Raw genomic sequence first — 27,600 nt, 5'->3', positions numbered from 1 at the left:
AAAAAAAAAAGGGGGGGGGGAGAGAGAGAGAGAGAGAGAGAGAAAGCATTTTCCATTTTTTCTCATTTCATCAACTTCAGAAGACTGGCAAAACCAAGACCTACTTCTCAGTGAAAAGCAGACCAACAAAATTAAGAGCCTTCACTGTAGTCACAAAATCATCAGATCACACCATCATCATATTCACCTGAGCATCTAGCCTTTACTCTACTGAGCTCTGATGCCAATCCTGCATTACTTTACATCACTGCATGGCCAAGAAGAGCTGACTGTGTCTAAAATACTACTCAACTGATGACTGTTTTGTGTACAGCCCTAGAAGAGAGAAAAGCAACTCTGCAGCACAGCATGGCAATAAAAGCACTCTTCGACTGAACAAGTGGTGGTTGCTACAGTAAGATATGCAGAGGGTTTGCTCACCTGCTCAGTCATTAGCATTCATTTTAGTCTGAACATTGCGACTCTTATGAGTAAGCCTCTTGCTGAAGTGCCACAGAGAGCCTCAGTGCCACACACACAGCAATAAACAGGATAATGGCACATTAAGGGAGAGAACAAGTGATTAAGAGTGGTCAAAGCATTCGACTCAGAATAGCCAGGCTTCTGTGATAAGATAGCAGTATTTCCTTGAAGGTCAAAACATATATTTACAGAAGTCAGAATTTTGCTTTATCTCCAATATGAAGGGTAATATTTTAGAGAGCACCATAAAGGTGAGTTGTTCCCGCAGGCAGATAATCATTTTAGGCAATGCCAAAGGTTCATAAAAGATTGGGGTGACAATAATAATTTTAAGGGAAGTATGTGACTTAGAAAAAAATCATTTTAAGTGGAAGCATAAAAATCATTCTCTTAGCCTGATTTGCAATAATCAAATTGATGCCATCTAGGTCATTGCTGAGCATTAAAAAGAGAAATTTAGACTTACATAGAAATGATGACCATAATGCTATCACTGAATTCTTTATTATAATTAAAATCCTGCTCTAATTTTTGTTCTCTATGAAATTAGTATAGCTTTTCCAAACCTATATCTCAGTCTTTGAAAACAAATACATTTTAAATATCTTTACAAGTAAGTGCATTAGCTCTGGTTAGAAATTAATTAACAACTATTCCCTTTAAGATCAGCACCTGATTTCTTCTTTTTTCTGTCCTGAATGATGTTCAGCATGAACTAGTGCAGCCAATTCAGACAAAGCATACATTTAAAATGAACTAAAATCCTCTGCATAAACTGTATTTGGGATTAAGGTAAGCATTAATGGCTGTCTCAGATTGTTGTTCCACACACTGTCTCGGGTCAACAGCTCAGGGTCCTGGCACAAAGGCAGCTCGGCCCATCATCCTCACTTGCGCTCCGTTTTATTGCTCCTAATTAGTCCAGAGCAGGAGATAAACTGAACAGGGCATGTCAAGAATTCTCACTAACAGACTTGGCTCCGTGGCTGCAACTTGTGTGGGCACCAGCACCTGCAAAGCTCCCCGCCGGGCTGCCGCGCCAGCCCCTCCAGCCGCGGAAGGCCTGCTCCTGGGGGGAATGGGACCTGGCACGGTGAGTTAAGAACTGAGTTCTTTTTGCATTTGGCCAGACTCGCTAACATCGTCTCCTAAACCAGTTAGCTGCAAACTGGAGACTAAGCTGACCAGTAAGCCTGGACACACAGCAATGAAGGGCAGCTGTAAAACCTTGGTTAATTTGCTGTTCTACTAGACTAGCAAATTAAGTTTTATTGTTTTTAGAAATGATTCTGTATACCACCAAAAGCAGTGTAATGAGCTCTGTCTGGAGTACAAAAAGTTGAAAATATATTTTCTAGAGAAAAGCAATCATAAGAACAAATAAATAAATGCCTCTCGTTCAAGCAATTTTAATCCAATCTGACTGTAGGATATAATCTAATAGCACAGGTACTGCAGGACTCGCTACAAAACAGTTTGTTTAGGCAAAGAAACAGATCTTTTTTCTCCTAAGATTTATTAATATTAAATCAAAACATGTTAAACATAACAGGGATTTACAGTGTTTGGTTTTACAACATCCCTACATTTGTTACGTTCTACCTTACCTTCATCTCCGTGTATTTTTTTGGTCTTGGTAGCATTGTGCATTGTGCACTGATTTTCAGAGGGAGTTCTCTCACTACCAAAAGTCATCAGGTCAAGGGGGAAGACTGAAAAACTCACCTTTACCCTTTGCATAGGGGAACTCTCCCTATACAGCTAAAAATCAGTCTCAGCAAAACTGATCATGATTCTTGTCTGTCTGTACTGAACAAATTTCTTAAAAAAAAATGCATCATTTCTGGCTGATATTCAAGATTTAATATTGTCTCTTCCTGACCAAATGTTCCCCAGACCAGGGGAGACTTCTTCAACCCAGAGTAAATCCTAGAAGAAAAGCAACTCGAAACAGCTAGGAAACTTTTAACACTCTAACACAAGTTTTATCATTATATAAACAGGCCACACATTCAGAGTTATTGCCAAGTTCTTAAATACAGCAGTGTCTGAAGCTCTCAGGAGGCCTTATGGGGTAAGCACACAAAGGAAACGCTCCCCACAAACCATCCCTGGCCAGTGAAATATGGGAAACTGAGCTGGTTTAGACGAAAGCAAGCTGGTGAAGTCTAAAGTTAGATTCATGAAAGTAAACATGCATGTTTGAAATTCCAAGATTAACTGCAGACTTGCTCACAAAGCTTGGGGACTAGAGGAAGCAGGAGCATCTACCCACACAAAAGAAAAGCTCTAAACTATTCCAAGTTTCCAGCACCCTGGGGTCCCATAAGCCGTGCGAGGGTTGTTAAGTACTTATGGCTGACTGATATGCTTCACTTCTCCTCAATATTCACAAGGTAGCCACGTGAAATTCCATAATCATTGACAGTATTTATAGCAAACCCCAAACACACACTGCACATTCCAAGTTCAGCATATATAAATGCTCCAAACAAAAACAAAAACTGACTAGCAAACTTTCTTTGGTACAAATGTTTATAGGCACTTGCCAGGAAACATAATTGAATCCAGGCCAATTTTCATGCTCCAAGGGAAATTCAGTGTCTCATTTACCCCCTGGCAGGCTGCTCAAGACCAAACGAGCCTCATTCCTTTTCCCTCTCCCAAAGTAACCCAAAATCTAGTTTTGTTTTATTTTTTTTTAATTTGTTCATGTCAATCGCACTTGCTGAACTCCCTGCCAACCTTGATGTTCAATATAATTTCTTCAGTCAGCCATGCCTCCCTCGACAGTGTCTGGGCTGACACAGCACTGAGTGATCTTGCACGCTTCCTGCCTTTCTCTAGCCATTTAACACCCTCTGTTCTTGGGCAGTTACCCAAACGTCCACTTGCGCAGGACTGCTGCAAAGCCAGAGAGAAACCTTACTGTTTCCTATAAAAAATTACTAACCCACCACTGCGTTCATCATCAGCTGGCATCATATCCTTCTAATGCTTTATAAATGGAAAACTGCAAAATAAGGTGCAGAGAGAGAGTCTTCTGAAATGGTAATAAATCACAATAGCATCAAGTGTTTGGGGGGGGGTAAATAAATAGGAGCACTGGACAATAGAGAGTCGCCTTTTGAATCGAGTAAGTGCATTGTCAGCACCTACCAGTACAGAAGCTTTTGGCATTGGGAATTCAGACAGACTCTTTGCAGATCTCTGCAACAGTTTCAATCAAAATCAATTTTTGTTTCTTGCAGTTTAATTAACTATGATTTTGCTTGTAAACCATTTCACCTTTTAGTCTGACCTCCATTTATAATGTTACTCAGGCTACAAAATTAAACAGTTTGGACTGGAAGGCAAAGAGAATTTAAATTTACGGTCTGCTTTCAGAGAGGCAATGCACCTGCTGTAGTATAGCTCTGCTCTTTTTCCCCAAGCCAGGATACCAATGCTCAACAAGGAAGAAAAATAAGAACCTTTAGAGTAACAGTACTTAAACAGAATATTGTTCATATCACACTACTTACGCCCAACGGCTACCACTGAAGGCCCTTGGTTAGTGATTTTGAACAGAATGTAATGCAGTAACAAAAAGGCGATGCTGTAGCTCTCAGCTCAAAGCATGCAGGTACTACCACACACAACATCAGGTCCATCAAACCCAAACCCACTCCTTGGATAAAGTAGCAGCAAGGTTATGATCTTGTCTTTTTTAGGTTAGTCCCAATAGTTTCTTTTAAAACATAATACTACACATCTGCTGAAGAGCAGAACAGTTGGCTTTAATTGTAAGATGGGTTTTTACATAGCTTCTGACCTTTCATCTAATTGAGGCCTAAAGAAGGGGGAGGGAGGAGGAAAGAAGAAGAAAAGCTATACGTCACTTCAGTTATTAAAATCCATCAAGCGCAGCCTTTAGCCTTGGGATAACCACAGCCAAAAAATTGACTTGCAAGTAATTATCACTGCTATCTGCAATAAAAGTTAATTGGACATAATTGAACTAAAGCCCTAATCTGAATGAAGCTGTTGCTGGCAAGAAGCCTGCTCCTGCTTGCACTTTGCAAATGAAACTGCTAGCAGAAAAATGGACAAACATGAAGCTGCTCTTACAGTCTGCCCACTGCAAATCACTGCGCAATTCTGCAAACAGCTAGTTAGCTAGGCCAAGATAAAGCCATTAACAGTGCCTGTCCTCACTAAAGATACCCTTTAACAATAACCAAACACGATGAAGGTGTAGAGTTTCAAAAACAAGTTTCAGTTTTACTGACCTCATAATTGCACAAGCGGAAACATAATATTCATGTCACAAAATGCTATTTCATGAACTCCCAAACACCGGGAATATCAGAACAAATAATGTACTTTCCGAGTATGCAGAGATACTAATTCAAAAGGTTTTCAATGTTGATAATTTACCACCTTCATAAAGTTCAATAGCCTTTCCTGTTCTAGGACTAGCTTCTTTCATCTCCACTGCAAAGCAGACAATTAGCTGCTTTTTGTACTCAGCCCATGCAGGTGGTTGGGGGAAGGGAGTGTTAAACTAAATTCCTGCTGATTCGTCCATTTATATTTTGCATTTTTGTTAACTAACAGACCAGAAAATGGTTGTCATCCCCATACTACTTTAGAACTTCCTTCCAATTTGAATTATTAACACTCTGCCCTTCACCAAAGCATATCAAAGCACTTTACAAACATTACTGAAGCCACATAACTGCTCTGAAACGGACAAAAATTGCACATCACTCATTTCACAGAGCTTTAGTTTTTCTGACCAAATTTATAATAGAAGACTGGTCTCATGATTAAGGAGCTATCCTATGATAAAGGAGATCAAGTGAAATATTTGGCTCACCACATATTTCTGACATAATCTTGGGTAAAACATTTAATCACTCGAGGCCACAGTTGCTCCTTCTTTAAAGGATAGTACTGGATGACAGTTTTCTACCGTTGAAGAACACTGTGAAGATAAATTAAAAACTGCAGAGCATTCAATACCACCTTGGCTGATCGCATAACACATACAAGGTCAAAATCCTAGAAGCAGCTAAGGGGAGCACTAGAAACAGACCACAATTTATATTAAAGAAATTCCATGCGTTTATCCCTATTTCTTTTATTTTTCTTTTTTTTTCCCCATAACAGAGAAGTCCTTAGTTCAAGAAAGCTGGAAGAGAGAACTAGTGATATAAATTTCCCGTCATGACCCAAATCAGTGGCTTATTTTACTTTATTCAAAGCCATCACCTCTTATTAAGCCTATTTTTCTATTTTTAGATTTAACTCTGCATTTTGAAATGTGGCAGGAACTGATAGACAACACGGATGTAAGTAGGTCTTGCCAGGTGTTCTAGACCTCTTCTAAGGCTAAGGAAAGATGTAGAAAAGACAAATCTGAATGACTGCCAGGGCTGGCCAAAGCTTCAAAGGAGTATTTCTGGCTGTGCTCGAAACACAGCCATGCTAGTGGTCAGTTATGAGAGATGAGATACTACTTTGACCGTGGGCATGTCAAGAAAGAGGAAAATCAGCCTGCTTGTAGGCAAAAGTGACCCGAATGACTTTTTACCTGCCTCTGATTTTCACTATAATAAAGCACTCTGACCTTTAATTAATTTTCTTTCTCCTTTCATATATTAACTTCTAATGCCAGGATTTTCAATACTATATTGATGGGTAAAGGAGATGAAAAGACAGCCTGGGATATTATCTTAGTTACGTTTCACAGCGCATAAATCTGCACAGTCTTTTAGCAGAGGAAGCAAAGAATATATAGCTAACAACCTGCAGCAGTTAAGATCACAGGATAGGTAAATATAGCATAGTCAAAGTCATAACTTGTTCAGGATATTCAGGTTCACAAAATGCAACACAGACTCTAACAGTTACTGTAATATTCACAAAGAAAACTTTCTTCAACAAGATATTGAAAAGAACAAAACAAACATTCCATCCTCAACAATATCCTTTATTTTCAGCATAAACTAAAATCACTTTCTTCCTATATACTTGAGCAGCATCTATAATGTCAGAGCAGCTATGATGAAATAAGAAATGGTTCCTTACAAATAAGCGTGTGTGCGTTTTCATGTGAACATGAAGGCATTAAGGTTGGCAAAGGTAACTTACACCCAAAGCAAATACGAAACAGCCAAAATAGCCAACTGTATCAAATTACAGGATGCTGCTAACACAGACCGTAATGGAGGAACCACACATTTCCACCAACAGAGACATTCTCCATCCTCACACAGAACTTCCTTCTGCCTTTAAGCGATAAGAAAACAAAATACACACTGAGCCTCTCCCCATAGCAGAGAGAACTCAAATATAACCACAAGAACATTAGCAAGCATGTGCACTACATCAGTGTTAATGAGCAACTCTCCTACCCAAGAAGCCCAAGGTTGTAATTCAGGACTTCATATTACTGCAAAGGACATGCGTGAGCTGTATGCTTTCTTACTACACTCAGCTAAAATCCCAAATTCTTCTCTCAATTCTCCTGCACCAGCACTGCACCACAGACCTTCTCAGATCTGAAAATTAAGCTTTTCATGCAGTATAGCAAGCAGGTGACTGCGACTGGCAAAGAGAATACACGATACTTCCCTCTCTAGTGGCTCCTTCACACAGATCACCATCATCATCATCACTCATTCCACGCTTTCTATAAAAGCCCAGAACTGAAGTCTGGATCATGACTTACAGAAATCCTTGTGGCTGAATCTGACAGAATGACAGGTTTTCCTTCTAAAATCTCTTTAGAAATTACAGACTATGATAGTTTCCCAAGGAAGAAAGAAGCTATCTTCCTTTGTTTCTTGCAAGCTGTTTTTTTTTTTTTTTTAAGTATTTTTTCAGAACTAACTTGGAACAAATTTTATCTATATACAAGACACACAACAAACCAGACATTTGCTAGATAGCGAAAAATATGCTTCAAGTCCCATTTTAAAAATAGATTCAACAGAAAATGAGAAATATTTCAAAATTAAGATTAGGCAGAATGCATTATACTTCATACAAAACAAAACACTGAACTCATATTAAGAGAAAAAGTGGCTCAGTCTTATCAGAACAGGTGTTACGGTGCTTTTTGTATATAGAAAACCAACCATACTTGGGAAATTAATTTCAGTTTTTCTTGGTTATGTATGTGTACCACTCTGACCTGTATAATTACACTGCTAATTGACTGTTTGGTATGTAGCTATTCAACACTGAATTAAGGCCCCACCTATTTACAAAGCAGATTTTTTATTTAAGATACAAAATTGGAGATCTATGTTCAATTCCTCGCAGTGCCACAGCTTCCTGCCAGACCCTGAACACATCAACTCTTAGATCCGCATATCATTATTTAAAAGCTCCAGATTCTTCACTTGGAGACACTGTGAAGCCTACTGTAAAGATGAAAAGCATTTTAAGAACCTCAGATAGGCGCTGCAACACAAGTACAAAACACTCCCCAGCAAAAAAATACAAAACATCTGAGGAATACAGGAGATGGACCAGAACCCACTATGCTCACAGATAGCATCTTCCCACCAACCTTTAGAACAAAATGCTGGTGTCCTGTTGACTTCTACTGACGCAAACCTGCTTTTCATATCAATCTTCCAAGAAACTCAAAGGCCATTTCCTAACCTCTCAATGAACACGAAATACATTACTTGTGAGCTACTGTAAATAGTCTCTGCTATTCTCAGTGTTTTCTCAAGAAGCCTAAAAACAAGCCAGTTTCACTGCTGACAGTTCAAAATAGCCACAGGGAAACCAACACGAGCATGCAAGACATTTTCAAAAGCTCTGCACATCACAAAAGCCAGAGATTTCTGTCTGCAGACCTAGTAAAACACATTTTCAAGAAATCTCACCTAACTCTTTTAGCAGCTACAAAGCACATTAGCAAAAGTTTACATTCACAAAAGATTTCCTACTTCACAATAAAATTTATTGACAAGAGGTGAGCAGGAGTTTGTTGTCTGCTTTTGCGTATCCTCCCCCCTCCCTCCTTGCCTTTTTTTAAACATGGCAGTAAGTAAATTGTATGGACAGAACACAGATGCAGCTGTAACTGTACTACAGTCAATAAGACATGCCTTTGTATGGTAAAAGCAACCTGGCTGTGTGGGCAAAAAAAAGAACAAATACTGCTTCTGCAGCATACCCAATGGTACCTCAGCACAAACTTGTACCAGTTCTGTGCTCCCAATAACCTGAACTGTAACAGTCGCAAGCAGTTTTGACATCCACTCTACATTTCACAGTAGAAGGCAGCACAAAACCTCTAAACACTACACAAGTCTCTGGTCAAATGTACACTCAAAAAGTAGTCACTTAGGCAACCCCCAAACTATTGCTTGATTTTAATTTCAGACAATTCATCTTTCCAATCGTAAAGTAACCAAGCTAGCAGCTGAAGCCTAATATATTAAAAAAGTACATTTTTCTGCCTTCAATTAACTGCGTTAGTACTGTTCTTAACTATTTGATTGATAAATGCTCTACAGAAACTGTAATTAATGTGTTTTTTCCTGGAACATATACTGAACCCCTTGGCACTCAGACATTTAATGAAAAGTAATTTATCAACTTCCTCTGAATAGCCGAATCTGACTTATTAATGCAGAGAGAAACACACGCTTTGCTTAAAGCACTACTCTGAAAACTTAACGCATACCACAAAATTAAAAATGCCATCAGATACGATTCTGATTTTGATACAGACGACAGCAACCAGAACGCTCACCTAGCTGAGAAACAGAACTGAAGTTAGGACTGCATTTTCAGGACACTGGACAAAGTTCTAAATTCTCCAAAGCCCGCATGGCCGGAGCCTTCGCACCTCTGCTTGCTACCGAGCAGCGCTCACAAGCACACTGGGAAGCAGCATCTCAGTGTATTTCAGTCTGGACATGTGTTTAGCTTATGGAGCATTTGAATGCTAATTTCTCAAATTTAGTGTTGCTTTGGTGGTTGATATAAGCAAAAAAAAAAAAAAAAAAAAGCATTTGGGAAGAAAGGCTTGGCACTTGGCAGCACAGAAAATTTTATGTTGGTATTAAACTGCTGCAGGATTAGCCAACCTTTAGTGGTTAATTCAAAGCCTAAAATCTAAAGTCACACTGCTGAAATTATGGGCTACAAATATCCAATACAGCAATTGTTCTCTATTCCATGTGTTAACTTGAACTTAAGGATTACATATTTTCATTTCCCATTTAAGTCTTGCTTCCCATTTCTGCAATGTCTTGCTCTCTTCTGTTTGTCTTTTGATGCAGATAAAAGCCAATGCAAATTGTAACCACTGATACAAAGGTGCAAAACAGCTGCTTCTTCAGACTAAGAAAAGAAAGTACTCAGGTCCAGAGTACTAGAGCATGTCAAGAGATTTGTCTTTGAAATTACAAAGCTAGAAATTGAAAGCAATGCTTTTTTATTTGATCCGATCAAAGCAATTAGGGAAGGGGGAAAAAAAGGAAAGAGATTGCATCCTACAGTTGCTACAGTTGTAATCCAAAGTCTAAGTACTCCCCAAATGCTTCACATATAATGTGGGAATCAGCTGATCCCATACAAACATAAATAAGGAGAGAAAATAAAGAGGTAAAGTCACTTTAGCTCCGAATACACTATCTCCACAGATCGCTGCTTCAGGGTCTGCCAAAGAGCAACAGGAATCCATTTCGAAGGAAGAAAGACACAGGAAACACATACCCAGCATTCTAGCCAAGGGCACATATTTTAAGTCTCCAGTGAAGAGCAGAGAAGTAAGCTCCTGCCAAATGAGAGAAAACATATTCAAAACATAATGACTAATTGAGTAAATAACCTATTACCTCCCCGCCCCGGTGATACTGCCCCACGCATCCAGCTGTGAGATCCCGGCACACTGACAATCTTCTGGAGGAGTGCTTGGTACTATTAGCTGAAAAGTGACAAGAACATAATTCCACTAGAATGGGGCATCCACACTGATACGTGCTCTGTACCAGGAGAACGAGGCTTTGCAGACGTACAAATCCAGCTACAGGTAGCAGTCTTGCAGATCTCAAACAGCAGCACAGAAGAAACAGATATCCATAGCCACCATGCTTCATAATATAAAGGATTTTAAATATCTGCCATGCTGTATGTTGTGGAAATTTCTAACTATAGAGAGTGAGGCATTTAGATCTCCTCTGGGATAAAACGATGTAGCTCTTTGCCTTTCAGTAATACATCACACAGCATCCCAAAGATTTTTAAAATGTTTTCTCATGAAAAAGATCAGGCAGTAGTCATTTTAACAAGTAGAGCTGACAAGTCTTGCACAGGAGATCAGAAAGTCTCCAGATATTTATTTCAAGTTGAATTCAGAAGCCAGTAGAATCCAGATTTTAACACTGAATAATCCTTATGATAATTTTCATGAGAAAATCAGTGAAAAGGTTCCATCCTACCATCCTGAAACTCTTCAGGAATGCATATAATTAAAAAAATATATCCTGATGTCAGGTACAAGAATGAGAATCTATGACCATAAAACTGAGAGCTAGCTTTTGCTTCTAGAACCTCCAGATGACAACTGGAAACATAAACTATGAAACTTGATGGCTGCTAAGTATATTGCTTGCTCCCATGCTATCCACTTTGACAGATGCCCAAGCACACATGTACTGGGTCATCACTTATGAAGGAAGCTTTGGACCTTCCTTACTAAGATTACTCAAAACTGTACACTGAAAAAGTGTCTAAAAATCTCAGTCCTAAATCTTAAACTTCTTTTCATCTTGCTTTTCTTATTGAATGCCTCTTGATTGTGCAAAAGCAGAATATTCAGACTTCAAGTATCTCGGGACTGATGCTGACAATGCCTCTGGAAAGAGGACGAGAAGACAGATTTCTCATAACTACGATGCCTCTCTGTAAGGAAAGCTGCTTACTGCAAGTGAAATAAGGAGGAAATTTAACAGAGAACGTTTAACAAGGTCACATTAGGATGCTGAATACTACCCATCTGCAGAGGAAGATTTAGATACCTATGTAACTACACATGTACATTCACTTGCTGGCAACAACAGTCCTCATTAAACCAAACTGCTTCTCAGCATGAAAGAAGGAAGTAGGGAAGACAATATTAACTAATAAAGACAAAAGGAGCAGAAGGAGCCAATCCTGGACGGGTTCTCTTTGCAGGAAAACACAGCCATGTGACAGGAAGAGAGTGTACAGAGCCTCTGGATGACTCAGTAACAGGCCACAGGGACCATCCCAGCTGAAAGGACAGACAATCAATGCTAACAGCTCCCAGCTTGCAAGAAAGATGAGATTCTGTATCCATTCAGGCAGGAGCAGAACCAGGATCCCATCAGGAACAGGGGTTTTTAGGACTTTGTTGCCCCACATGCTTACACATTCCAGTTCCTCACTGATTTGAAATAAAGGCTGTTGACATGGGCAGATCCTGCAGATAGACAGCATCACAAAGGAAAAAAAAATACCCCCCGCTCCCCAAATATTATATCAGTTACTGCAATGCCCTTAAAAAAATGTTTCTTGCCTGTTTCGGTGATCTGAAAGACACCCTGGGCAAAATTTCAAGCTATGACAGAGTGATCGTATCACTTCTGTGCTGTACTCTCTACACAAGCCCCTGATTCAGCAGCTTGTAATAAAATCTTCATTTGCATGAAAAGCACTCTCTGATCACAAAGTCGTCTTCTGTTCAACAGTCCTCTTCCTATCCACAGTGTAAAGATGTAAGCACCACTGTCATTTTGCAGGTGACTATGGTAGAATATTCTGCACATACTTTATTAAAAGAAGCCACATATTAATACAACATTTTACTAAAATTGTAATAGTATTTTGAATAATACAAAAGTAGCATACATCCAAACTATGCAAGCTCTGAAAAGTTCACATACTACACTTTCATGTGCACTGTTAATAACTAACACACAAATCACAACCACAAACAGCTCTAAAGCGTCTTCAGCAATTCAACAAGTCCAGCCTTTTCCAGTTTGAATTTACAGTGTTTACTGCCACGCTACAGATGGCTTAAAGATGGTAAATTTCAAATTAAAGGAAGGTGTAGCCATGCAAAGAACAATGTTCTTATTGCAGTAAAATTAATCTCTGTCACAAGAAACCAATAAAAACAAGTATGTTGTTATCTTTCTTTACAAAGACCATTAAAGCTTAACCATGTTAGGAAACTTCTTCCTTTGGACTAAATCATGAGCCCAATATATTTAAATAACACATACCTACATGTGCATTTAATTGGTTCTCCATTGGTTCTGAAGGAGAAAGTCCACTACTTTAGAGACAGACTGAAGATTTTATGTAACCAACCTATGCTCTCTCCCAACCATTTGTTTTTTAGTTTAGGGATACGTCACTGAGGTCAAGTTCTAGTTTTCTGTCCTGTGTCAGGTAATAGCATCTCTCGGTTTCAACTGTTTGTCAAAAAAATCAAACATACACCCCCACACATACACCCCCAAAAATCACACTGGACTGTGAGCCAAATCAGTCAAAAATAAATACCTTTCAACAAGACAGCAGTGCAGTCCCCATTTGGAAATGTTTTCTTTCATGTTAATCCCATGCCAAAAAGTTACGATATATGCCATGCTGATCCAGAAAAGGCGCTAATGATGCTGCTGTCTCCTATCTATCATTGAACATCTAATCTAGTACTTGCCCGTGAAATGATGGCCCTATGACAACAGGAGCTTTAAACTGGGCCACGCAGCAACACATGTACACTGAATTTTTGAACTGCTATTCTAAGCTGCTTTGCTAGCAATTTCTGGCCTGTACAGTTTGAAAGCGCATAGTTCTGGCCCTCACAAAGAGCAGACCTGTAAATGACATCTTGAGGATTAAACTGATTGAGATGCAATTTGCCTAGCAACCATTCATTAAGCAGAGTTCAGGAACAGGCCAGCAATCTATTCCTCCTCCTTATCTGAGCAGTAAACAGATAACAGTCTCTACTGTGTCCTCTAGCCTCTGTTTCAGACGCATTGTAAACAGATTTTTCAGAAGTTTAGACTCCTACAGCAAATCTCAGAGAACAATCCTGCTCTCTAAACACAAGGGATTTGGTTTCATCAAGTGCTTTACAAGCTTGAAACAGCTCTAGAACTGTGATAATGCAAATCAAATTGTGAATGCATTTGCAGTTCCTATGTCTCCAATATTTTCTTACACGGAGCACTAAGAGCCTATCTTCAAAAAAGGAAAAAATCTTAATCGCACAAACATTTGGCACTGCTATTCTGATCACCAGGAGGGGGGAGAAATCAATAAAAATCTTATTCCTTTCTTTCAACTTCCAAAAGAAATTGATTTGTACTTCTGAAATCTTTGATAAAGATTTAGCCCCTCAGAGAAGAAAACAAATGTCACGTCCTCCCTTCTATTAAGCATTTGCTCATAAAATAAGCAAGGTAGAACGTAAGCATCATCAACTAAAGTCAAACTAGCTATTTCAGCTTGAAAAATTTAGCTGAAAAGATTAGGTGAAATCATGATTTTGCATAGCTCTTTCTCCACCAGACACATCTGATAATATCCTACTCTGCTCCCAAGTTAAACAACAAAGATTAGCATGGACATATTTAAGACTATATACCTGAATTATCTTCCTTTGGTGTACAGATCTTCTGGGAAATCACTGTGACAAACAACATGCTATTACAATTAAATATGCAAGAAAGAAGAATTAAACTGATCATGAATAATTAATATCATATAATACTACTTCATAAGGAAAGTCCGGCTAAATATTCCCATAGATATACCTATATACAAGGCACACCAGAACTGGTAGTTTTTCTGTTATGAGAAAGTCTAAAATACTGAGTAACTTTGTGGCTACTACCCAATCCAAGAGTAAGTGCCAACCATCTGTGCCTCCCTTCTCCTACTTACTGCATCTCAAAACTTCAGAAAAGCTTGAAAAAAACCACAGTGTGGAATAGTTGCTGCGCTGCTCATCTACATTTCAGAGTTAACAGGCTTCCCAAACACTACCCATTAAAAAGTAAAAGCAATTAGCTGATTTCCCAGTAGAGAGAATAAAGCAAATATGACGCAACGATTACTTACAAGATAATATCAGACTAAGGTTGTGAGAAAAAAAACAATTAAAAATGTTTGCAAGAGCTAAGGAATGCAGCTTCTTTCCCAGAACTTATCTTAGCGAAAGATATCATCGACTCCCAGAACAGATCCTCCTGTTTCAAGTTCACCATTTTAGAGGCCACAGAACATAAACTGTACCAAAGATGAGGCGGCGGTAAACTCCCGATCTCTAGCACAACCCTGCATTATCAACTACTAATTAAAACGATAATTAAAAATATGCTTTTTCACTAAAATAAACTCTGAATCACTTTACTAAAGTCCTTACAAAACCGATGTTCAACTCTTCGCATTTTCCACTAGACATTAGTTTGGTCAGCTCTACGCTAATCAACATACAATATACCTGTTTCATGTATTTAGCTGGAAATCTTGTTTCCCTAAGCTTATAAAACCAGCATGGCACATGCACAACTGATTGCAAAGCACTACTTTTAGAGATATACATTTCAAATCTATCCAGAATTTGTCATCATTAAAGCAGATTGGGCATTACTGCTGTATTTGCTGAAGGTGACAGCCCTACAGTTAAAAAGACATTTCTCCCTAGCTCCAAATCCTGCTCCATTTCAGCTGTCAAACCAGGTTCAGACAGGAGCATCTAGGTCCTGTAGGATACGATGTCTACCCTTTTCCTCCAAAGTAAAAACAAATCAGGAGACTTTCTACACATAGGAAAAGTCATGTTAGAAGTACACTAGTTTAATATTAATTTTCTATTAAAAATTAATAGGATTAAATGAAATTCGTGAGCTGGCAGGCACCGAGACAGTTATATTGCCGACGTTATCATTGCCCGGAGGAGCAGGATGCAAGAGAAAATGCCAGGCTGCAGGATTTCTGCTGGCAGCCGAGCAGCGGTCGTGCGGGGCGCACGCAGCCCCGCTGGGGCCCAGCGCTCCACATCCTCGCTGCGGACGGGTTCCGGCAGCGGCGGGTCACCCCGCTGCAAAGCAGCCGGTGCTTGAGAGCTGGGAGGTGGTTGACTCCTGGCAGCGGGCCCCGGGCAGGCCTGCCCCGGCTATTTGTTAGCACTGCCCAGCACCTGCCCGCCCCGCAACAGGCTTCAGGGTCCCCCCTGGATGAAGGCAGGCCTCCTTATCGCTGTGCGACAGGGGGATGGCCACTGTGCTCCGGAGTTGCTGTTTTTTGGCAGCACAGTGATTTACTGGCTCCACTACTGTAGAGAAAAGCAATACTCAAGTGGTAAGCCCAGGCTCTCCCCAACTCTGCTGGCAAGCTGCGACCCCCACTCAGGAAGCGGGGCTGCCAGCACCGGTGCGTGGCACAGCGGCATGCCGAGCCGTTCCACAGACACCATGGCAACTGGAGGCAAGCATGCCACCAGGCTCTGACCGTCAAACACACAGGTAGAAAGCTCGTGAGAGTGTAACTACACCTGAAAGCATACTCCAGGAAGGCTTCGGTTCCTGAGAGCTGCTCCCTTTCCTTGTCCTTGCTCTGAAAGCCAAAGGCTGCGAGAGGACAGGGCAGGAGAAGGCCTCCCCTCCTTGCTCAGCGGTGGGTGGAGAAGTCCCCTCTTGCTGCATTTCAAAAGATTCTGGGAGAAAACCCGGAATTGCAGAATCTCCTCTCCAATAGCCTTGGGAAGGATTGCTACTAGCCAGAAACTCAAAAGAAAGGTGGAGTCCATAAACAGTTCATCCTGAAGAAAATCCCAGTGCCTTCCCACTCGAGATCCAGTCTTCTGGGTGCTGACTCTGATCTTCATTCATTTGCATGTACATCCCTTTCTGACTGCCAGAATTAATCATCTTGCCAATAAGCATCCTGCAAATATCCTGAGTTTACATAAGAGAAGTTTGACCTTCAGTCACTATTAATGCTAACAGAACAGAAAAAATTAACCACAGTGTAATAAAAAGCCTAGATCTGCATTTCTAATTATACAACAACACATTGAAACATTTCCGAGCACCTTACTAGTGATAAAACAACAAATGGACCATAGGCTTCCATCTTGAGCAGTGGATGCAAAGGCAAATGACATGGAGGTTGTCAGAATTAAGGAATGAGGTAGTCAGAATTAAGGAAAATAAAGTGACATATACTTAAACTGTGATAACAAAAATGTTAATAACTAGAAAAACAGTCACCTTAAAATTTTAAAATTTCATGATCTCTCATACTTTTTAATGGCTTAGCCTACTTTTTCCAACCTAATTTGCATTATCAAAATAGGTCTCCTGCTGGGAAGCATTAAAATGGCAGCCCCCCATCGAGACAGACTCCCTTCACCAAACGATCCTGAAGGACTAATAAGTATTTTCAAAAACATTTTGAATCCATTAATGTTGTTTAGCAAATATTTGTTTAGAATTAATGCAACTATCAGAATTTCTTCTACACACACCATTAAAGCATTTTATAAAAACATTTGATAAAGGAGTGAGTAGCCACAAATGCTAGTACCATTTCTAATTCCCTTCAAAAAGCCAAGGATTCTCACACTCTTGTGCTGCACCACTTACCATTTTTCATCCAAAATCTCAAAGCATTCTCCAATATTAATCAGGTAATAGACCTCTGAGCTACCATGCTGGACAGCTGCAGAGTGCCACAGAAAGATGCATGGGACAGTCGCATGCAAAGCAGAGCACACCAAATCTCACACACCTCAAAGCACAGGTTTGGAAGGACGGAAATCAGGTTTCGTTTCCTTCTGTGATTCTGCCTTGCTGAGAACAACAGAGGCCTTCATCACACCCAAAGTCACTTGTCTAACATAGTTAGCCAGCAACGGAGACAGTAGAAGAACTCTGACCATCAAATGCCAGTCCCAGGCATTCATCACGGCATCATAAATGAGGAACAATAGGAAGCTTCACCTGATTAATGTTCATTTTGACACATCTGGATGGCTGAAGGACGAGTTTGCTCTACACTTTGCAATTAATTCTCTCTACTGAAAAAACAGGCTTGTATAACAGTAATATAAATCTCGGTATTATTGCTATATTGAAGATTCAGATTCTGATACAAATATAGGGTTCTTTATACAAATATCTGCTCTATATATTATCTTTTCTATACCATCTACACACAAAAAAACTATTTTTTCTAAGCCTTTGAAACCAAGTCATTTTCTCCAAACTTATGTGATCTTGACAAAAACAGACACTACAAATCTGAGAGCTGACTAGGGAGAGCTTGTCTAGTTAGCAATAAAAATGTATCTGCATCAATACCCAATTTATTTATAATAAAAAATAAGGTAAAACAGATCTTTAATATTGAAATAGTCTCAACTACCAAAGCCCCCCAACCCACAGAAGACATATATATACTGTTAAATTGTAAAAATAAAACTGAGACTGGCATTGTAATTTCCCTTAATAAGAAATGTTACAGTCAAGAGATGCATTTTAATTGTTACACATGATGAAAAGTACCTATTCAGTCTTCATTTGTTGTATTTAGCACTAATACAATAGAGGATTGTAGGACTTCAGAGAGTATTTTCTGATATCATTAGCATTTCAGCGAGTCCATGCCCCATTGGATCATTAAGAATGAACTCGGCTCTCTAATGCTATACAATAAACATAACAGATCACTTTCTTGTGTGCACTGCTCAAGCTTCCAGGGCAGCATTTCTCAAAGTTTCTCAGCCTGATTGGCCCTGGTAAGCAGGGGACCTCACAGTAATTAGCACATTCTGCAACTGGAAACTCAACTACTAGAAATGCTGATCCTTTAAGACAAGACAACCCACAGTTTGGAAAACATTATTCCCAGAAGAACTGTTGCTTCTCTCTTTGAAAGTTAACAAAGGTTAGTAAAAAAACCTACATGTTCAAAAAGTTGCAAATGAGAGAAATTCCTTTACCAGAGCCTAATACATTCTCCAACAAGCAGTCATCTCTAAAGGTTCGTGTAAGATCATCAAAAACATCACAATATTTCATTTTCAGTCACAGTAAATTTTAACATCTAACCTCACTGCTGGGAGGCTGTAATGGATTTTTATTTGGCAAGTCAAGCGGTGTAAAGCATAGTTTACGAAAGAAATTAAACACAAAACATTTTTAGATCTAACTTTCATCCACAGACTGGGTTTTATGCAGTTTATTACATCTGAAAAAAAATCAAAATTAATTGGCTATTAAATAACTGAACAGTCACTTTAATTTTACCTCAACAGCAATAATTCATAAATCAAGTAGCTCAAATTCTAGCACAGAATGACAAGAAAATAGAGCAGAACATACTCAACTAGAATATAAACCCTACACAATGAAAGGTGATTTTTCTTAATCTTAGTGCATCACCATTTTATGGACATCACAGAGCTACCAAGACATAAATACTTAGACTTAAGATCTGTCAGCCCTCGAATACTACACAAGTCCTCAACAACAGCTGATTAACAACGACTAACGTGATATGATCTTTGCTAGACTGGAACTGCTAGAAGAATGGTTGGGATTTAACAGTAGATGCAATTTCTCCCATGCACACTAGATGGAAGTATGTAAAATCTTAATTCTTTCCTGTCCTCTTTTAAATTTAAGTGGCTGAAATATGTGTCACACATCACATTGAGAAATCTCTTCTTCTGTCTTTCACCTGCAACTTTGCTCATTGATAATCTGCATGCGAAAAGATGTCCTGAACTATAAAATGGTGGTGAAAATGAATACCAAATATGAAAGAAAATACACCAAAAATGTAAATATTGTTCATACTAATCTTTCAACCAAATGTATTCCATTTCAAGAGCATTTAACAAGCACTACTGAGCTCTATCACAGAAATTCAAGTTATATTTTAGAAAGTCACGTTAACAAAATAACAATTCTAAAATTACTACCTTGTCAATGAATAGAAACATGGATTAGAAAAGGTATAAAAGGCTCCACAAACACTGCTGCAGTTTTGACTGGAAAAAAAAAAACACCCAAATTTCCAGAAAATATTGGGAGAAATATATGGTGAAACAACCACCTGAATTCTTGCAAAATGATCTAAACGTAGATCAGAGCAGCATACCACCAAAACTGAATGGGATTAAATTACAAACAAATCTTCTGGAAAGTATCTTAAGAGTGACTTGTTCCAAAATAAGCTGTTTCTAAATTTAAACACTAGAGAGTCCACAGAGAGAAAAACCAAAATCAACTAATGATGTGACCAGGAAAAAAGGAACTGGGAAGAGTCGTTTTCCCTTGCCTACTCTGCTTTTTTCTCCTCTACATTCATTCACAAATGCTCAGCATAGCTGTGAACAATTTAAAGTCAAAGAATGCATGAATTAGAAGCTCTAGGAACACATTACCCATTCTAAAATATCAGTAATAGCTGAAGACTTTCCAGGAGCTCTTGAAATTAAATTAAAAAGAAAAAAACACAATAGACTGGTGAACTGGAAGATAGCGGTAAGCAAGCAAACAACCAAGTGTCCCTGTCCACACTGCAGCCAGAGCATTCTATGCTTAGCCCTAACTGTCTCCATTCTCAGAAAAGCACAAGGCTTTACCTTCACAGTCCTCATTTACCTCTTGAAACTGAAGAAATAAAAAGTAAACACAAAAGAAGCAGGCTAATTACAACTGATACAAGTCAGCTCTATTACAGCCCCAGTGTTAGGCTTCATTTGTAATCATGAAGTGGAGAATGCGTTCAATGTACCTTCCAGTAATTACCAGCAGAAAAAAAAGGCACTTCAAGATTGTTCCAACTTAGAAGACCAAATCTAAGAAAACCAGTGACGGACAAAAGGATGGATTAACACCGATGACTTTGCTGCACAGAGGAATCACAAACTAAGCGTGAAGGACTCCTTTCCAAATGTCAAATATGTATGTTTTTTTCTACTCCATATTTTAAAAAGATTAGAAGAGGAAGTTTATTTTGGAGAGTGGAAGCATCTGTGTTGGTTTTTTTGAAAGTGGTTGATAAGATGCTTTCTATCCAACAGAATTTCAAAATGTATTTATGGTATTGGCTTGAGACAATAATTGTACAACACTTTTCAAAGCATTTGGTATGCAGACCCTGGCTTCAGAGGGGAACAAAAAAGTGGCAATACACAACAGTCTCAGGAAAGGGCAGGGCTGTGATATGCAAGTCATTTAAAATTCATGCTCAAAATTTAACAGAATGAAAGCAAGAACATGGTTAACAAGACACAGCAAAGGATGCTCTAATATACTAGGAGTAGGGAATGAAAAACAATTCATAGAACTGATTACTGAATTATGTAATATGTGTACTAACAAGAGTAAGTAAAAATACTTTTTTTCTTTTTAATTTATTCACTGCCCTGTACCCTATATATGGTGGTAAACCATTCCTCTCTGCCAGGAACCCCTCATCAGCCACATAAGAAATTACCTGGGCAAGGTTGAACCAGGTTACCATCCTACTTGTGAGGCAAAGGAAAAAGAAAATACTGAAGTGTTTTACCTGTCTCAGGATAAAACAGAGATACGTGAGAAGCAATATTACAGAAAACAACTCAATAAAAGATCCACTATGAATAGCAAAGTACGTCATTTCACCTATTTCCACTTGCTCTCACATGGTTCCCAAATTAGAAACAATCAGAATCCTGCTGGAAACAATATACAGCATCTTAATTGGGCTGTCTGTACTACATACGTCAGCAGCACATCATTTGGTAGATCATTTTTGGACTTTTTAACAAATACTAAAAATAGCTTCACTTTCATGGTTCACCTTTTCTTCATTATGTTACTAGAGACATCATAATAAATTAAAAAGCACTCACTCATTTCATGTAGATTGCAAACTAAACATGCTAAAGACTTAGACTTCTCTTACTGAATCTGTGAGATCTGCAGGATCTATGATTAATTCTAATTCAATAAAATTTTGCTTAAAGGTTTGTCTCAGATGTGTTACATTTTACAGAAAAAGTTTTATAATATATTTCCCAATAGTATATCTATAAATGAATCTGTTTAAGAGCTTGGAGCAGTTTAGTTATCCATAAATAAAGAAATAAGTCCAGAAGCTCAAATCAACTGTTCTATATATTCCAAAGCACCACACTGGCTTTTGCATCCAGAAAATTTTGTGTCTTAACTTGAGTGAATTGTTGTATGTGATTTGTATAATAAAAATCTCTCCCAATTTTCATCCCAATACACCTCAAATCAAGTAAACTACACTAGTTTTATTCAGATTTTATCTATCAAATTATCTTCTTGAGAAATTACTCCAATAACAAAATAACACAATTTTCTTCACAAACTCTGGGAACTTGGACTAATTTCCAAATGCAAAATAAACAAGTTAAGTATTGGGACTATGTAAACTAGTCGTAATTCCTGAGCACAACAACAGGAGAATAATTTTAGCAACAATATACTAAATACAAAATGAGAATTGTGGCATGAGGAAACAAGCAGATACAATGTACTGAGCTACGAAAATCTGTCTATAGAGCCTACAAAACTTAATCAACCATAGGCCACGGTCAGTTTTTGTTTTTAAAGCGTTCATTTAAATCAAATGACTAAAAACATGAGAAGAGGTGGTTGAAGAACACACCGATCTCTGTTAAAGCCAAATTCAATTAAGTGAAGACAAAATGAGGCCAAGCTCTACCTATTTCAGATAATAACTTTAGTATTTGAAGAATAATATGTCCATTGGAAAAATCTTTGGACAAAGTTAAAAGTAACTTTCCTTGATCGCAATCAGCAGAACACATTTTTAGTAACTCTACCCCTCAGTATCTAAATCAGCATTTGGAAAACAAGTGTTTTTTTGAACAAATTAAAAAAAAAAAAAAAAAGAATAGTGTAACAAATTTATTTTAGCACTCATATTCAAACTAATGGCCTGCCATTAAAGAAAAAAAATCCAAAAATTGCTCACATAAAGGACTTCATAATTAAGACTTTAACATAGAAAAGTTTCAAAATAGAATGGGAAAAAAGGTATGTGGCACACCACATTAGGATACAAACTTCCAACTACTCACTTAACCTTCCGCTTTGAAGAAACTTTAGAATGATGAAACTGGAAGCAGTGGAGGGATGCAGTTCATTACTGATACACAAAACTGAAGCCATCGCTCATCTGCAGTGGTACCTTACCCCATAAGCAAACTCGGAGGCATCAACAGGCCTCGGTTACAGTATCCAATGCTACTGAGTGACTGGAAATCCATTACTAAATTGTTGGGTGCAGGATTTTAGTCAACTACTGTCTTTTTAGAAAAATATGCTCTGAATTGAATTATTTTAAAATACCATTTATCTGTTAAATAAATGAAGCAAGATCAGACTTTGGCTAAGTTCTCGGTGGTGTTTATGGCAATTCTGTAAGTCCCAGAAACCTCAAAATTACCCAATTTAATACAAAACAGACATGGTTTCATCACCAATCTACACTATTAAAGTTAAGTTTCTACAGATGCAAGCAAGTGCCACAGGATGCAAAACGTTCCAGCTACAGACCAACGGCTAGCTTTGGGATGGAGGCAGCCTGCGCAACAACCTGCACCTCTTCCTCTCCTCACCTCCACGTGCTGGCCTGTAGCGAGTGAAGGTCAAAAACAGAGAAGCATAAATAAGAATGGAAAAAACAAAGTGAAAGAGAAAAGCATAGCACTCGGCAGGAAACAAATAAAAGAGTTTCTATCACACATCCAGGCATTTCAGTATGTGCAGCTGAGAATACAAGCTAAGGCTTGTACACGTTTCACAGCAGTCTGTATTTCTGGGAAATACAGATACTTCAGCCCTTGACAAAATCCTTACTTCAATTCTTGAATTTGATCTCTGGTAACAGTTCTCAGAAGCAAATGTAGGTTTTTTAAAAAAGTAGTATATGTATCAGAGGACAACTTGAAACAAATAAAAATAAAACTTAATTTAAGGCAAGAATTCAATAAAGGAAAATGTAAAGGTTCCTTAATTTTGCAGGTGTAAAAAAGCAATACCACATGCAAAGTCTCTGGTACTTTTAATGCTGTTAACAAAAACAGCAATTCAGGCTGCGCTAAAGCAGAAAAATTGTGAAACTCTTTGCAATACAAAGTGAAAGGGGAATCAAAAATATGATCTTATTAAATGGTACATTATTTATTCAATTAAGAAATTCACAAAATAACGGAGGTGGTATCATAAGCAAGGTTGCTATTTAACATCAATAATAAGCAGAAGAGATTCTTATGAGAATTTATGCACCTGCTTTTTCTTTTATCTCAGTAGAAAATGAGGGTTTTTTTTTTACACTTCAAAAGCCATGTAACATAACAAATAAAATATATGCCAAACATGAAGGCACTGAGAACGTGCCAGCATCTTTCAGCAATCATCTTTCCCGTGTCATCCACTCTGTCAAATTTATCTATTTTTGCTTAATTCTTGTTCCAATAATATGCACCCTTTCTCTCTAGACACTCAGGCTGGTTGGACTTGAGCTCAATACAGCTTCTTAAAATAGTTGAGAATATTGAAAATATTTGAAGTAATACTCGTATATTAGAAACCTATTCATCAGCTAATATTCTAACTCTAGGTGACCATACCTACTAATCCCCCCAAAGGGGTCAATTCTCTGATTTCTTTACTTCAGCAATTATATAAAACCACACAGTGCAAGCATTAGTTACAATGTAAACAGCCTTTCTTTTATGGAGACTTTTTTCCCCTGAAAACTGTAGAACCTGTATTTATTGCAAGCCTTACTCTCTTTTTGTCTTGACTCTTCATTGCTTTCATCCATATCTTCATCTACTGAAAATTACAGAACAGTTGATTCTCCACTGCTTTCCTTCTGTTGTGGCTGGGTTTTTTCTCCAGACCTCATTCAGTATGAGCCCTTCCTATTTCATCAGTTCAAGGAGCATCACGTGAGGATCAGTCCACTGTGACATGATCCTGTAATCTGGACTCTCAAATATGATTTTCACTTCTTTTTTAAGACAGAAAGAATTAATCTCCACTGAATTTAGTCCATGATTTTTTTCCCCCCAGAGGCTTCTTCATAAGTTTATTTTTCATGAAATTCATGCAGTACCCTTCTGCTGCTTCCTGCACACCTGAAATGACAAGCTCTGGACTCTAGCAAGTGCAAATTATTCAGGGAGAAAAAGCCTGATCAAAACCATATGTATCGAAAGGAAGAAGGAACTATTATAACCATATTCCCCAATTGCCTACGTAGCACAGAATTTTGTCAATCAGTAACTAAATCAGACACGACTTTTATACACCATATATAAAAACCATGAAGCCCAGTAGGTCTAGTAAAATTTATTCAATCATCACAGACGCTGTAGTAGAACATCACTCAGTGACATCACTCAGGAACCTAACCTTACTTACTGAAAGCGGGTGCTCTCTTGTAGCTATTAAGAAAACATATAAATTCATTTTATAATAAAAGGGTGAAAGTATTGTTGTAGAAAGTTTTTCAAATAAACTTTGAGACTTCAATTGTGATAAAGAAACATAGTAGCATCACAAGAAGTGAGTGCAATAAATTATTACTGAACTTGTCGATGCCAAAACTGTAATCAAGACTGTATTTACAATTTATCTTAAAACATGTACCCAGGAGTTAGAGACAATACCAACAGGAGAATAAAATATGCATCGTAAGCCCACAAAGGGGCTATTCTGGAAGATCATATGCTGCATAACCAAAAGTATGTAAGTAGTTAGCTTACTGAGTGGACTGAAAACGGACAAATAAGTCTCTGCATTATGAGTGTTTTTCTTCACACTTTCGTATTTAATGTTCATGTTTTCCCTGTTAAGATGCTTCAAATTTTGTTGGCAGGAAATGAGAATTACGAGAAACTGATTAACAAAAGCTTCTGCAAATCACATTTGTGGTAAGAAAAAGACACTTTCTTCAAGCAACCCTTGGAAAAGATTACATGAAGGATTTGCACATTTCTATCCAGGCATAAACTATGTTAAGATTGCTGTACAGTACTGTTAGTTAATAATTCCCTTTCCTGTTCCACATTCAAGAGAAGGAATTTACCATCACAGTGCTGACATATTACAGCAGTTCCAACATCCTCATCACACGTTTCTGAGAATAAAGAAAGGCAGTCCAAATGTTCTCACAAAAGTAAGCATTTAAAGCATTAGGATTCCAGAGGGATTTTTTGCTGTGCTTATACGTACAGGTATGCAAAAGGATTTAGCTATTGTGTGTGCACAAACAAACCTCATGAAAGTGTCCGTGCTGCTTATGTTATTTCTTGACCTTTCTAAAGACAGCTAACCTCTCTCTTCCTGAAAAGATCTGGAATTAATTTCCCAAAGGTATATCCTAATAAAAATATTCTCAGACATCAAATTCAGCAGCTGCTGTTTCTACAGTAAAATGACCGGCAATAGTTACTAGCTCAATCTTCAGCTCAGAAATGACGTACGTAACTTGGGCCTAGTCAAGATCCTTGCTCTCTGCTAACAGCTTCCTTGGACTTTCTTCAATTGTCTCATTAAAAGGACATGCTGAGATGGCCCCTTCTGCAAATAACAGCAGGACACCGAATTAAAGCTAGAATTAACCTGACAGTCCTGATAAACACACTCCAAAAGCATCAGCCACAGAACTCAGAAATACTATTCCTTGGAGAAAGAGGGGAGGACAGAAGAGGTTTTGTTCCCCCTCCCCTTCTGACAGATCTCATCCAGCAGATTACGCTGAGAAAACTCAAATCACGTAAAGCCAGAATAAGCGTTCAGCATCCAACTCCAACGAGACGAAGTATCTTTCCTCGCAATCTCTACAACCGACAGGTTTCACAGCCGAGAGCCTTCCGCGGGGACGTGCCTCCACGCAGGCAGCCCCCGCCGCGATCCGAGCTCACCGCTGCTGTCACCACCGAGAAGGCCGGTGGTCCCGGCGGAGTCGGGCCGCGCTGCCGGCCGCCGGCGGGACGCTCCGGGGAGCGGCAGCCGGCCGGGCGCGACCCGCGCGGAGCAGCTCCCGGTGCGAGCTCCGCCACGGGGCGCGACCGGCCACGGCCGGGCCTGCACGCGGCGGGGGGGGGGGGGCGGCTCCGCACCCCGGGATAAGCACCCGGGACACCGGCACCCCACGACCAACACCTCAGGCTCTCGGTGCTCCCCAGGCGCTACCACCCCCCGGCTCCCGGCAGCCCAGGCCGGGCCAAACCGGGCCGGGCTGGCCGGGCCAGGCGGCCGCCGCCACCTTTTGTCCCTCAGGAGCCCCCGGGGCCCCCGCCCGCAGCGAGGCGGCCGCTGGGGAGGCGCTCCGGAGCGCCGGCCCCCCGCGGAGCGCGTCAGGCGGCTCGGCGCTGTCGCGACAGCGCGAGAGGGTCGCGACAGGCCGGCGCGCTGTCGCGACAGCGGCCTCGCGCCGCGGCCGTTGGGGGTGGGGGGAGGGGACCCCGGCGCGCCGGGAAGGACAATGTGGGGCGCCGAGCCGCGCCGCGCCGCCGCCCGCACTTACTCTCGGTGCCCCTGCCCGGGCCTCATGGCGCCGCCGCCGCTGTGCCCGTGCCGGCCCCGCCGCCGCTCGCCGCCGCCGCCCGCTCTCGCCGTGGTGGCTGCGCCAGCCGCTCCCGCGCACGCGCGCTGCCCGCCAACGGCCCCGCCGGCCGCCGCGCCGCGCCGCCCCGCGCGCACGCGCAGCCCGCGGCGGCGGCAGGGGGAGGGGCGCGCGCCGCCGGGCGGGGCGGGGAGGGGCGCGCCGCGCCGCGCCGCGGCGCCCCCTGGCGGCGGCGGGCGGCGCCGCGCCGGGCAGGGGCAGCGCCGGGCACCGCCGCGGGCGACGAGGCTCCGCTCGGGGCGAGGGCAGCCGAGGACACCGCGATCGGAGCCGGCAGGCAGAGCCGCACCAGTAGCGGGAATTTCCCCCCTCCCGCCCCCCCCCCCCCCCCGGACTAGCCCCCCGGGCCCGGGGACCAGGCCTCCTCCCACCAGCAGCAGCACTTCACCCCGACCGACCCTCCCTGGCACCTGCCCCCCTTTCCTCCTCGCCCTGGGGACAGCA

At 40.3% G+C, this 27,600-nt stretch overlaps 1 protein-coding gene and 1 long non-coding RNA gene across 3 annotated transcripts in view; one reads left to right on the top strand and one right to left on the bottom strand.

The window, feature by feature from the left end:
* The window catches only part of FAM222B (family with sequence similarity 222 member B), a 41,428-nt gene extending 14,283 nt beyond the window's left edge, over positions 1-27,145 (bottom strand). The window contains exon 1 of one of the 2 annotated variants that reach the window (XM_062592649.1): positions 27,058-27,145. The gene's annotated coding sequence lies outside the window, so the exon portion shown is untranslated. The remainder of the gene's footprint in view (positions 1-27,057) is intronic. The other variant, XM_062592650.1, reaches the window with a different exon arrangement.
* Positions 1,445-12,680, top strand: LOC134149523 (uncharacterized). Its single transcript, XR_009960457.1, has 2 exons — positions 1,445-1,555; positions 11,291-12,680. It is a non-coding gene; the product is annotated as an uncharacterized LOC134149523 (long non-coding RNA).
* Positions 27,146-27,600: the final 455 nt, after the last annotated feature.

The sequence above is a fragment of the Rhea pennata genome, chromosome 20 (genome assembly GCF_028389875.1).
Source record: "Rhea pennata isolate bPtePen1 chromosome 20, bPtePen1.pri, whole genome shotgun sequence".
In the NCBI taxonomy this organism is placed as follows: Eukaryota; Metazoa; Chordata; class Aves; order Rheiformes; family Rheidae; genus Rhea; species Rhea pennata.
The sequence above is the reverse complement of the archived record's forward strand: the minus strand, read 5'-3'. Positions and strand labels throughout refer to the sequence as shown.